The following is a 12,078-nucleotide window of genomic DNA, read 5'->3' on the forward strand; positions in this document are numbered from 1 at the left end:
GGATCTTCTGGCCTGGACTGCTGAACATGTCTTCAACCTCTGCTAAGGCTTCGCCTTCTGTATTATCCTGCCTTCCTTCGTCTGCTCGGCTCTGATCACCTGCCTGTCCTCCAACCTGCGGGACATCAGTGTCTGGGACTATCTGGGTGGTGCCCACCGAGTCTTGGTGGAAGCCGATCAGCTGGAACCAGCCTCATCCTCTGGGCACGAACTGAACTTTAGGACCAGATTAGTGACTCACATGTTCATTATTATCTGCCTCCAGATAGACGGTGGTCACTAACCTGTGCTGTGTCCCTGCAAAGGTCCCTGCCTTAGTTGCCCTGACTGTTCTCTGCAGATATGCTTCTAAATATATGTTTGTTAGAGAAACCTTCTGTCTGTCGGAATTGAATACTGGGTCCTCTGTTCTGAGCCTTCACAGCGTCAGTGGTTAATGCTCTCCTCTATTTGTCGTTGTCATTGACTTTTTAGGCTGTTGTTGGAACATAACAGACAGGAAAATTATGCATTGAGTTTTGTCTCCAGGACTCCAACTTATCTTACACTAAATTATCACCCCTGTTTTCTGTGAGGCAGTAGTTTCTTTTGTTTACAACTGATTCACAGTTTTACTCATATCTTGTATTCTCTTTAGTTCTTATGTGTTTATATTCCAGCTCCAAATGCACACGGCTTTAGATTTTTATTCATTAGATTACCTGCCCTGTAGCAGTTTGTGTTTCCTCTCTTCGAGTTTTCATTAACACTTCTTTGTTCTGTGTGCCAGACTCCTGCCTGGTAGTTATAATTTGGTCCTTCAACTGCTTTACTGCTGGTGTTTGTTCAAGCTGTCACAATAATTTTAAAACTGATTCTAATTTTTAGTTCATACACAAGACATTGTTCCCGCTGAGTTTTGTAGCTGCAGCCTTTATTTATTGGTGGCTTTAGTGTAAAATCTGTTAAATGGGGAGAATGGTACCAAAGTAACAGAGCAGATATATGATTGTGTGGGATTTCCAGTGGATAAAATAGTTGTGATTGTTTGATTGGATTGTATTTTCCTAGAAATATTAAAAAGAAAGAAACAATAATAAATGGAAATCAACATTACATTAAAAATTGCAGGTATTCTCGAATGGCGTTGTGTTTTTTAAAAGAAAAATTTCTTATTTGAGTAATTTCACTAAAATCCTCAGTTGATGCCTAAATAAATTTCAGCCAATGCCAGCTCTCCTTTTTTCTGTAACATTTCATCAGCACAGAAAGCAACTTCCTACTTCGTTGATGCATATTTTTGGTTGCTGTGGCCTGGGGCATCTGTTCAGCTGAAAATAGTTCAGCACCACGGAGAGTTCCTGTGGAGCTCCCTCTTTCCATCTCGAGAGGCATCAAAAGGCAATGCAAAGCCAGTAAGTGGTAGATAGGAAGGAGAGGCAATTGTAGAGCCTATAACTTTTTTCTCTGTGGCATTCAGTATAATTTCCTTATGAGAAGTTTTGCCACACATAAACGCAAAGAGAAGGAGGAGAAAAAATATTGTTAACTGTGACTATCTTTTCTTTAGTCTTTGGAGACAGACTGATGTCTACCTAATGATGGACAGTTTTCAATTTCTTCTGAAAGGGCCAATATAATTTAAGCTTATTTTTTCTATATGTTTTTACCTACTATAATGCTCATAATTTCTCAAAATAATGTCGAAAGTGATATTTTTCTTTAGTCTTGCATATATGAATACCCCTCATAAATAATCCTCTCTGAGCAGCAGCTCCTCCTTGTCGTATGAAAGGAAATGGTCAGGCAGGTTAACAATTTTATCAGGCACCAACCTTGACTTTGCTGCTCTGCCCAAGTGGTCAAAGAGAAGATTTCCCACAGCATTACCCCACCACTGCCCTTCACTTCTAAAAAGGAAGGCAGGACAGATCCAATCTTACATGTTTTTTATGCCAAATTTGGACCTGACCATCTAAATTTTGAAGCAAAAAGCCCGACTCATTGGACCAAGTAGCATTGGACTAATGTTCTGGTCCAGTTCTGGTCTGTCAGTACCCTTAGTTTCCTGTTTTTAGACTGCTGTAGTTCATCTGCTTTAAAAGTCTGTATGTTGTAACTTAAGTGATATTTTTTTATATACCTTGATTGGAACCAATATGCATTTGAACCACTGCTGCCTTTCTGTCATCTGGAACCCATCGGCCCATTCTCCCCTGACCTCAACAAGGCATTTTTGCCACTCAGCTTCTACTAAATTATCACAGCTTAGACTTGCAACAGACAAACAGATTCTAACATACAAGCTTGTGAAGTACTAATTATAATGTTACATTTAAACTCAAATCCTCTTTCGTCGTCATTGTGAGGATCTTTTCCAACTTCAATAAGTTGTCATGACCATTTCTTGATGAATAAATCCTTCTAACATTTAATTGGCTGATTTTTTTTATGTCACCAGCTGACAATTCAGCCAGTATGTTAAGTTATCTGACCTGCATGTGATTAAAGTGGTTGAATATAGACTAATGTGAACAAAAAGGAGCTGAAAAAAGTGATGAATGTTTGTTTTTGTTTTAGTTTTCAGAGGGAGAGGTAAACTGTGCAATAAAATGTTTTCTGAGTTAACCCAAACTTCTACATTTCCTAATAAAGAACATCATGCCAAGGTTTTTATCCCCTTTGGTTTTCATAGGTAAAGAAAAAATGAAAAAGGTATTTGGATCAAAATTTTCGTATTATTTCTGAAAAAGTTCAGTGCATGTGAGCGTGTCTTTTCCTCATATATGCACCTCTTTTAAGCTGCCTTCAGCCACCACAGTGTGAGCTGCAGGTTCACTCACCTCTTTCATTTCACTCCCTGAAAGGGAGCTTTTGTGAGCTGGAACCTTCTGCATCTGATTACCCACTAGCTTAATTGATCTAATTATTGAATCCTTCTTGTGGATTCTTTGTATTTATCCAGTCAGGCAAAGTCTTTAAGATAAGGATATGCTTCTTATCGTTCCCTTTTCTCAATAATTTTTTTTTTCTCTTCGGCAGTTTAGCAATGAACTATTTAGTCACAGCTACCATTATCCAGTTAATTGCGCAATTTAGAAGAGGGTGAGGTGGTAAATGCAAAGTATTGAAAGTCTTTTCATTTCCAACCTTCCAACATCTAAGTTCCACACAAATTGCTTATTATTTAACCACTGAGGAACTAAGAGATGAACATTTGGAAAATAATACAGTTTAAATATGAGGAAAGTTCCTGGAAAAGGCAAGAAAATTAGGTGTATCTATCATAGGTGGGTGGGTTCTGTGCATAGTTAGAATCCACATACATTTTATTTCCTACTTATGCACAAATTACAAATTGCATTACATGGATGCCACAAACGGTATCTGTCTTGGCTACAATACATTTATATCCAGAACTATCTCTGGATTCATGGTGCATAATCTGTCTTCAGTCATACATCCAGCTTTTCTCTAGAAGCCAATGCTGTATCACAGGAATATAGGGATTCTCAGCGGGGAATTCTCTGCATCTGGCTCTAACTCATTTTGAATATGGTCTAATAATTGAAGCATAGAGGAATCAACCTGGGTATCATATCTACATATGAAAGGCATATGTGTAATGAAGCTGGTAACTCTGTTTACAGATGCTCATCTTTTCATCCATTCACCTGGCATTATAAGAAGATACAGTTTTCAAGTGCCTGCATGTGCAGCCAGCATTTTATCACATTACATTCTGGCTTGTTTCTTCAATTGTTCTCTACTAGTCTTTGATAACAGATCCGAGGGTATGACTCAGAGCACTATTTATAACTTTTAAGTGCAGATGGACTTCACATTGCTGATCATTTTTCTTTCCTTCTTTCCTCTATGCCATTGATTCTCCCAGCTTTTATTTCTCAATGTCAATCTTTCCCGTCTCTCAGCGAAGTGGTTTATCTCAGTGTGCCCACCCATTCATCAGCACTCCTGTCATCTTATGTATAACTTCATTTTACAGCAATTATCTTGGGGACTTGGAGTATGGCGCCGGATGGCCTTCAGGGTTGTGCACAAGAAGAGAGAGACAGCCTCCGGCTGCTCTTCCAGCCTTGCCTGGTTAACCATCCACTCCTGTGCACACAGAGCTTAAATAACACCAAAAATAGACAGCAATTAACTCAGGGAGAGCTAATCACATGTGGCAATTACATGTAATTGAAAAAAAAAGCCACATACATATTGTCATCAGAAGATGCTGTAATAACTGCGTCTTACTAAAAAGAATATAATTTCACTGGCTTTTGTTGACACAAACAACCTTTTAGCTGAGTAATCCAGCATTCTTAATATGCAGTCAAAGGTCTGTCCCCTTTGAGCAAATGAACCGTGCTTGTTTTATCTAATGCTTATTGCAATCATCTTTGGTGAGGGATGTTGCTTTAAAGTGTTATAAACTGAGTTTTTTTTTTTTATAAAATCACAGTCCATTCTGCTAACATTACAATTTACATTTGGTCTTACTTTTCACAAGGTTAATTTGTTTTAACCATCAAATTTGTTAGGAATCCAGTTTGTGTGGGTTGTTTTTGTGTTTTTCTCTCCGATCCTTAAAAAATCATGACAAAATTGCCTAAAATGCAATTATGAAAATAAATTAGCGAAAAGGAAACCCTGCAATTTAAAAAAGAAAAACTCATATTTTTCTATATAAAAGCTTTTACACTTCGATGAGGTGGTTGGTTTTTCAGTCATATCAAAATTTTTATATTTCACAAAACTGTAAAGAAAATACGTTTCTCGCATTACATGAGTCACATGATCTGCAACTGGACCTTACTGCCTTGTAAAAAAAAAAAGAAGAATGGAAATAGCTTGAGGATGATGGCACCCACTGGGGCAGTGGCTGAAAAATGAATACATCTCATGTGTGAGCATCCATTGCTGCCATGTTGCTTTCAGAGTGTTCCCGATAACAAACCTATTCATGTGCAATTTTAATTGCATTTCTTTTTTATGGAAATAGTGCAATTGCAGGCACACTAATAATCTGTCAAGAGTGCAGATGCGGAGTCAGAAAACAAAAAGGTCTAAAAATCCACTAGAAGCTAAAAAGCTTGGGAAAAAGGCCTGGAACGCTTGCCGGCAAAAAACAAAGATGAACTGGCATAGGAGGAAGGAAACAGACTGCTTAAATACACAGGATGAGATGATTGAGGGCAGGTGTGTTCATAAGTCTGGCTTGGGTAGTGCAGGCAGCAGAGGTGGGACAAAACAAAGCTGCAATGTCACAATATTGACTAATTATTTATCTTGCTTTAAAAATATCAGTACGCTGGAGGGAGTAAGATGGACTGAATCGGCACAGCATACATTACATTCAGAAGGGAAACAGAAGAAGAAACCAAAGAAGAGAGAGGTGAAATGTGTGGCCAGTGTGTACTGGAAACATATGAGAAAAGGCAAAAAAATATTTAAGGGGACAGAGATAGAACCAAAAGGAACAAGTAAATACAGGCTGAAATGACCTCCTTCTAGGCTCTGAGGGGTTTTATCTATTAGTCATCTCAGAGTGGTCAAGCAGACAGACAGCCAAGTGCAGGAGTTCCCAGCCTGCTTTCTGCACTTCACCTCTCAGGTCGTTTGTCTGCTCATCAAGTCATCTGTTGTAAAAAGAACAAACTGTACCAAGAAATATGGACAAAGACATCACTCCATATTTGGCCATTCGCTCCACAAAACAATCTGTCAGTGTTACTCCCAGTCCTTGAGCAGCTTACCAGATATTATTTAATTTACCATTATGGTAGATACAGTAGGAAATCATAAAGTTTAATAGCTGTATACTCTTCCGGGCAATGATAAAAATACGGTTTTTAATTCTCATTCATCTATAAGAATAATGTGTTTTTCTGTATGACATCTTTGTGGATCAAGATGTGCTTTGGGAGAAAATCAACCGTGTGAAAGGCTTTACTGTAGCTTGTTTCTGTTGCAAAAAGCAGACAAGATTATCCTCTTCAGAGTTTGGATTTTCAAGCCTTGAAATAGAAAGTTTTGAGAAGTGCATCGAAAGGGGTTTGAGCTGTCCTTTGAATTTAAGGGTAAGATATTTGTATTGCATGTGACTGAGGCAAAACACCAACAGAAGCCTTTGTTATGTAGACATTTTCAATCTAAAGCGTATAATCAAAGTAACCAACTAAAATGTTACTCACATATAATCCTGAATTCATTTTTCCTGATTAAGACTTTCTAACTGAGGGTCCTTTTGGTCAAGGAGGATTTTCAGAAGTACTTTATTTTCATAATCGTGTCTGCTTGTCACAAGCTATAAAATAGCATCAAAATGTGGTTAATGGTTAAGTCAGCCCCCTGGGCTGTTTCAGTACTTGCATAATTTAATGGCCAGTTGGGCTGAAGGAAATAAAAACAAACTAAACAAACAAGAACGCAAAAACAATTCTTGAATTGTCTTCCAGTACAAATGACTGGGTTTAAGAGATTGGAAGGAGAACCCCTAACAATTTAGAAACAATTAAAACAAAATAAACAAACTCAGCACAATTTTGACCAGCTGTCTGTCTCAACCTACATTGCTCAAAAGCAGATTTCATGTTGGCCACTGCTGCAGGTTCATTGCACAGCCGATCACTGGCTCTCCAGGTATAAGGGATCTACTTAAACCATCTCCTTTTTGGGATCGAAAAAATGGTACTCCAGATTTCTCCAGAATTCTGTCTGGCAAACTCAGACCCATTTCAGCTCAGACAATCAGATTAAAAAAAAAAAACTCAAAAAACTGTAGGAACATATACAAAAACACATCTACATAAACCCAGACACACAACTATTCCCCAGTCCAATTAATGGAATACCGTACAACTTTTATACTATTGATAACATAGAGTGTAACTGTACTGTCTCTAATACACAATGATGCTTCTGATGTAATTTTTTTACATATTCTAAGTAGTGACAATACAGCTTTTATTCAACGTAAAACTGTCAGGCTAGGTTACAGCTAAAAATCTAATAGATCCCGTACCTGTCAAGTTAAGGTGAGGTCAGATCTATCTCCTGCCCGGTAGGACTTTTTGAGGCTGCATTCAGACCAGATGCAGTGTCTGCGCTAATTTCTGCAAACAGTGCAGGGAGTTCATCGCTGTGCATTTCAGATGCACAGTGTTTTCACCGCAGACTGCGTAGACAAATAGAAGAACCTTCAGCTGCGTGAAACTGAAACCCAACAGACGTATTCCAAAAAAAGTTAAAAACAATCTACTGGACTTTGTTTCCCAGTTGAAGACATTTTGCTTTCCCATCCATGAAGCTTTTTCGATTCGAAATTTTGGACAGAGAAACATGTTGGATGAAGAGGACAGGTGGTTTGAGAGGGGATTGAAGGAAGACAACTATGTTAAGAAAGAAAAAACAACCTAAAACAGAGAGGGTGGACTCAGATTTCAGCATTCAAAAACCTACAGTTTAGCAATAGAGTTGATACTTCCCCACTATCATAACCCCCACCCCAATAAACAGTCCTCTTAAGGCTAAATTAAAACAACTTTTTTAATAGCCGTCTAAACACCTCCAAAGAGCATTCCTTATTTCACCCTTTGTCAACATTATTTTCTGTAAACACCATTTTGACTGGAAAAAAAGCTTGTTTGAGCTGCTTATTTAACCTATGTCACTGCTAGTCCCTGATTGGTTGCTGCGATAGGATTTCACAGAAAAGTTCAGATTTTTCAACCGCATCCATCATGGCTCCACCGTCTCCGAGTGGTGCCACTGCTTGGCAACATCTCAGGTCTATAAAGAAGATAGAACTGAAAACAGAGCAGTGACTGCTGTCACCAACTGGAATTCACTGCTGGCTGCTTCAACTGCTGGCTGCATAGGCATACTATGTAAATCCACCACTGCAGCATGTTATAGATGCTTTCCCCACTTCAGCACTCCTGAATTCAGTTGTTTGCTCAATAACAGGCTTTTCCTGAATTGCAGTATTCTAAAACAGATGTTTTATTTTGTTAAATAAGATAAATATCTGGAGGAAATTAATACCTAGATATTTTCAAATGCATAAGAAATATATTTGTTAACATGGTCACTCAGATACAGAAAGCAAAGTGCAACCAGGAACTGTGTTGTTGAGATTGAGATAAGCCTTCCCTCTCTGGACAGTGGAGGAAGTTGTTGTTTACCTTCATGTAACTGTGTGAGAGAGACTGAGGAAGAGAGATTGGTTTTTTGTGGCTCAAATCAGATAAATGGCACTAATTGCTGCCTAGTGTCCCCTGTGTGTTTCTGATGTTGTTCCGGATGATTAGGCCAATGAATCCAAATAATTGAAAACATGTATACATGGTTACACTGCAACACAGTTCAAGGTTTCAGGACCACAGAGAATTTGCATTGTGTAGAAGATTTAATGGGACCGTGTAGGACTTAAATGCTCAGAATACTTTCATTCATTTCATTACTTGATTATGTTGTTGTTTAATTGGAAAAAATAAGAGTATACTGTGAAAACAAAAACATTAAAAAAGGAAGTTTGAATGTAAATCAAAGATTACATTTTTGAGCATATTTTCCATTCCTACCATATCTTAGGGGATAATGGTCTTTTCCACTTGAGCTAAAATAGACCCCAAACTTTGGGAAGCAGTCCACTTTATTCTGATAAGGGATAAAGGCCGAATCAAGCTTTGGGGTGTCCACCTGCTCTGTATTCGCCGTGCATATGTACGTAGGTGCAGTACTCACAGAAGCCACAGAGAGCTAGCAAACAACATATTGAGCAGAAATACAAAAATAAAGAGAAGAAACAATAGACATCTGTCACTAACCGATCCATACCGGAAGCATGATCCATACCATTGGCTCATTTGCATCTCTACAAAAAATTGTGTGACTTTTCTGAGACAAATTGGTGCTTTTTTTTACATTTTCTCTGTAAAACTGCTTGTCTGGCATCATCCAACATGATGTCCGACAATATGATTAAACCTTGTTTATCTTTCTTTTTCCTATTTATTACTTTAGATTGCACACTATATATTTTAAGGTTAACATAAAAGGAAAACCTGCGATGGACTCGCGACCTGTCCATGGCGTACCCCGCATCTCACCCGTAGACAGCTGGAAATAGGCACCAGCACCCCTCACGACCCCACTCGGGACAAGCGTGTCAGATAATCGATTTTTGGACTTCCAGGAGCCAACCTCTCTTTGGTTTATTTGTTAATCTCCCCTCTGAGAGGTGGTAGAGAGTAAGAGAGTAAGTAAGAAGTAACAGTTAAACTTCGGTTGTGACCTTGCTTTCTTTTTTTTTCACTTATTTTGGATATTTTCTTATGTCCCTGAGACAGATTGTGACCTGTCCGGCGTATATCCTGCCTTTCTTTCATCGAGTGGANATGGATGGATGGATGGATGGATGGATGGATGGATGGATGGATGGATGGATGGATGGATGGATGGATGGATGGATGGATGGATGGATGAAAGGAAAACATCAAACTCAAAAAGACTAGATTTTTGTTTAAATCCAAAGCCGAAATAGTTATCTCCCGGAGGTAGCATAGGATCCCATTTCCATCACAGATAGGCACCTGACAAGTGATAAAACAGAATGGATTTTAATGCATTTATTTTCTCGGGAGATACATTATTAACCTTTAACACATTATGGTTTAGTATGCTTACTTATCACGGTCTTGGTTCTGTTTTACTTTGCTCCATGTTTTCTAGTTTTATTGGTTTAATTCCTATTTTTTTGTATTTTCTGGATATATGAGTTCTTATGTTTTTATTTGTTGCCGTCTGTTCCTCGGTCTCCTTTTCCCTAGCTCCTTCTTAGACTGCTCTCTTCACACCTGCTCCCAATCTGCTCGTTAGTTCTCTCTTTGTTTATCCATCCATCCATTTTCTAACACGCTTATCCCAAGTAGGGTCGCGAGGGGTGCTGGTGTCTATCTCCTGCTGTCTACGGGCGAGAGGCGGGGTACACCCTGGACAGGTCGCCAGTCCATCGCAGGGCCTCTCTTTGTTCAGTCTACCATAAATACTCTCCTTGTGCAGTTCTTCAGTGCTGGTTCCTCGTCTTACTTCATCTTACCTCGTCTTTTCCCATCTTTCCCTGGCTACTCGTGATTGTTTTCCCCTCATCTCTCCATGATTTTGGTTTGTTTCAAATTTTTCATGTTGAATTTTTGGATTCCTGCCTCAGTTGTTTGTGAACACTCAATTAAATCTTCAAGAAACTCACCTCTGCCTCCCTGCCTCTGCATTTGGGTCCTCAAACCTCAACCAAACCCTGACCCCTGAGAGAAAATGTCATTTAGGTATTTTTAACTAATTAAAATCGAGGGCGACCCGGATGTATATGTGGTTGCACATGCTCAAATGAGCTGATGGTAGGGATCGTTCTACTAATATGGATCAGGTAGTGACACAGGCAAACCTGTTCCTGGAAAACAACTTTATATCCTTCCATTTGTAACGAAGCTTATGCGTGCAGTCAGCGCCAAGTTACAAAAGTTGTGAGACCTAGTGCCGAGGCTGCGCATGAGGTACATGCATGAGGTAAGTGCTCAGAGGAGGGTCACTTTTGGTGCCCTGTTTAATTTAATTCAATTCAGTTTATTTATATCATATTTATATTATTATTTATATTCAAAACACATGTCATCTAAAGGCAATCTACAGAGAAAAATCAACCAGATTATAAAGTCAAATCGATTCAAAGTTTTCTATCCAAGGAAAGCCAGTTGATCGCATCGACTGTTCAATGCAGCGAGTATAAGCCAAGCTTTATAGCCCTACTGTAATTAGAAATTACATCTTGCAGTAGTCAATGGGAGAAATAATAGCTATAGTCATGGGTTTATTAAGCAATTGTTAATTTGCAGAAGTACCATGTGAAAGCAAAAAAGGAAAAGAAAAGAAACTCAGCTTTTGCTCTGCACGAGATTAGTGGACCATTGGACTTTCTGGAGTAAATACCCCCTAATGTGTGACTGCTAGCAGCATGCTACAGCTGATTGCAGAATGAATAGATGAGCTGCATAGTAATCGGAAGAACCTGTAGTGGCAGCTACCATAGAATTAGCAGAGCTTTGGTTTAATAATCATCTTCCCTTTTGTATGTAATTGAAATGTATGTTAAAGCAAAGTTTTTCCCTTTGCATTTTCCCATTCCTCCCAGTTGGCTGTGAGTAGCATACAGCCTGGGAGAATTGTGGATTAAAGGGTCCTAATCTGAGACCCAGAAAGACTCTTGAGATATGAGCCATTAACCACTCCAGGATGCAAATGCGTTGCACTTTAACCACTAGGACACAACTTTACAACACCTGAGAAAGTTAAGATACAATTGATTACTCTTAAAAGGACGATAGAGACACAATAATCTGTAACAACACTCCTTACAAATCTTACTGTGTAGTAAAACTAGGGTCCAATGTTTCACCAATTTGTCTTTTAAACCTTACTTTTTTCTTAATTGCTGAAGCCCTTTTCTATCGAGACTTGTTTAATGTAAAAACATCCTTCACTTTAATTGGAACAATGCAATCAAAGAATACAAAACTTTAGAATGGAAGTAATCTACTAAATCACCTCGTGTTTAAGAGATGACAGCAGAAATGGAAGAGTAAATATTGCTAAAGGCTTTAGTAAAGTAGCCATGAAAGTGAACTATGTGTTTTCTTATGTCTCTTTGGTAACTGATTCATTTGAAAATATGCTTTCAAAGAAAATAAAAAAAGTGGTCAGACATCAATTACAGAGACCTTGAAAATATTGAAAATGAAGAGAAACTCAGCTCAATAAAATAAAATATATTAAATACTTCAATGCAGTTTAGGAAAATAATGGAAGGATTGGTTTTGCCAATTTTGCATAGCCTGACGTAGTCCTACTCAATTCTAGACAGAATATGAGTCTGATACTGCTCCATAGAGCTGTGATTATGGGGCGTGTTTTGAACGAACCAGGAAAAAAAAAGCCTCTGCACTCAATTGGACAGACGTACAACCAATAAGAGCAACGGAGTGCGTGACGTATTGTTAAGCAACGCATAGTTGTTGTCAACAAAAATCAAAG

Source organism: Cyprinodon variegatus, unplaced genomic scaffold, assembly GCF_000732505.1.
Source record: "Cyprinodon variegatus isolate N-32 unplaced genomic scaffold, C_variegatus-1.0 Scaffold97, whole genome shotgun sequence".
Classification (NCBI taxonomy): Eukaryota; Metazoa; Chordata; class Actinopteri; order Cyprinodontiformes; family Cyprinodontidae; genus Cyprinodon; species Cyprinodon variegatus.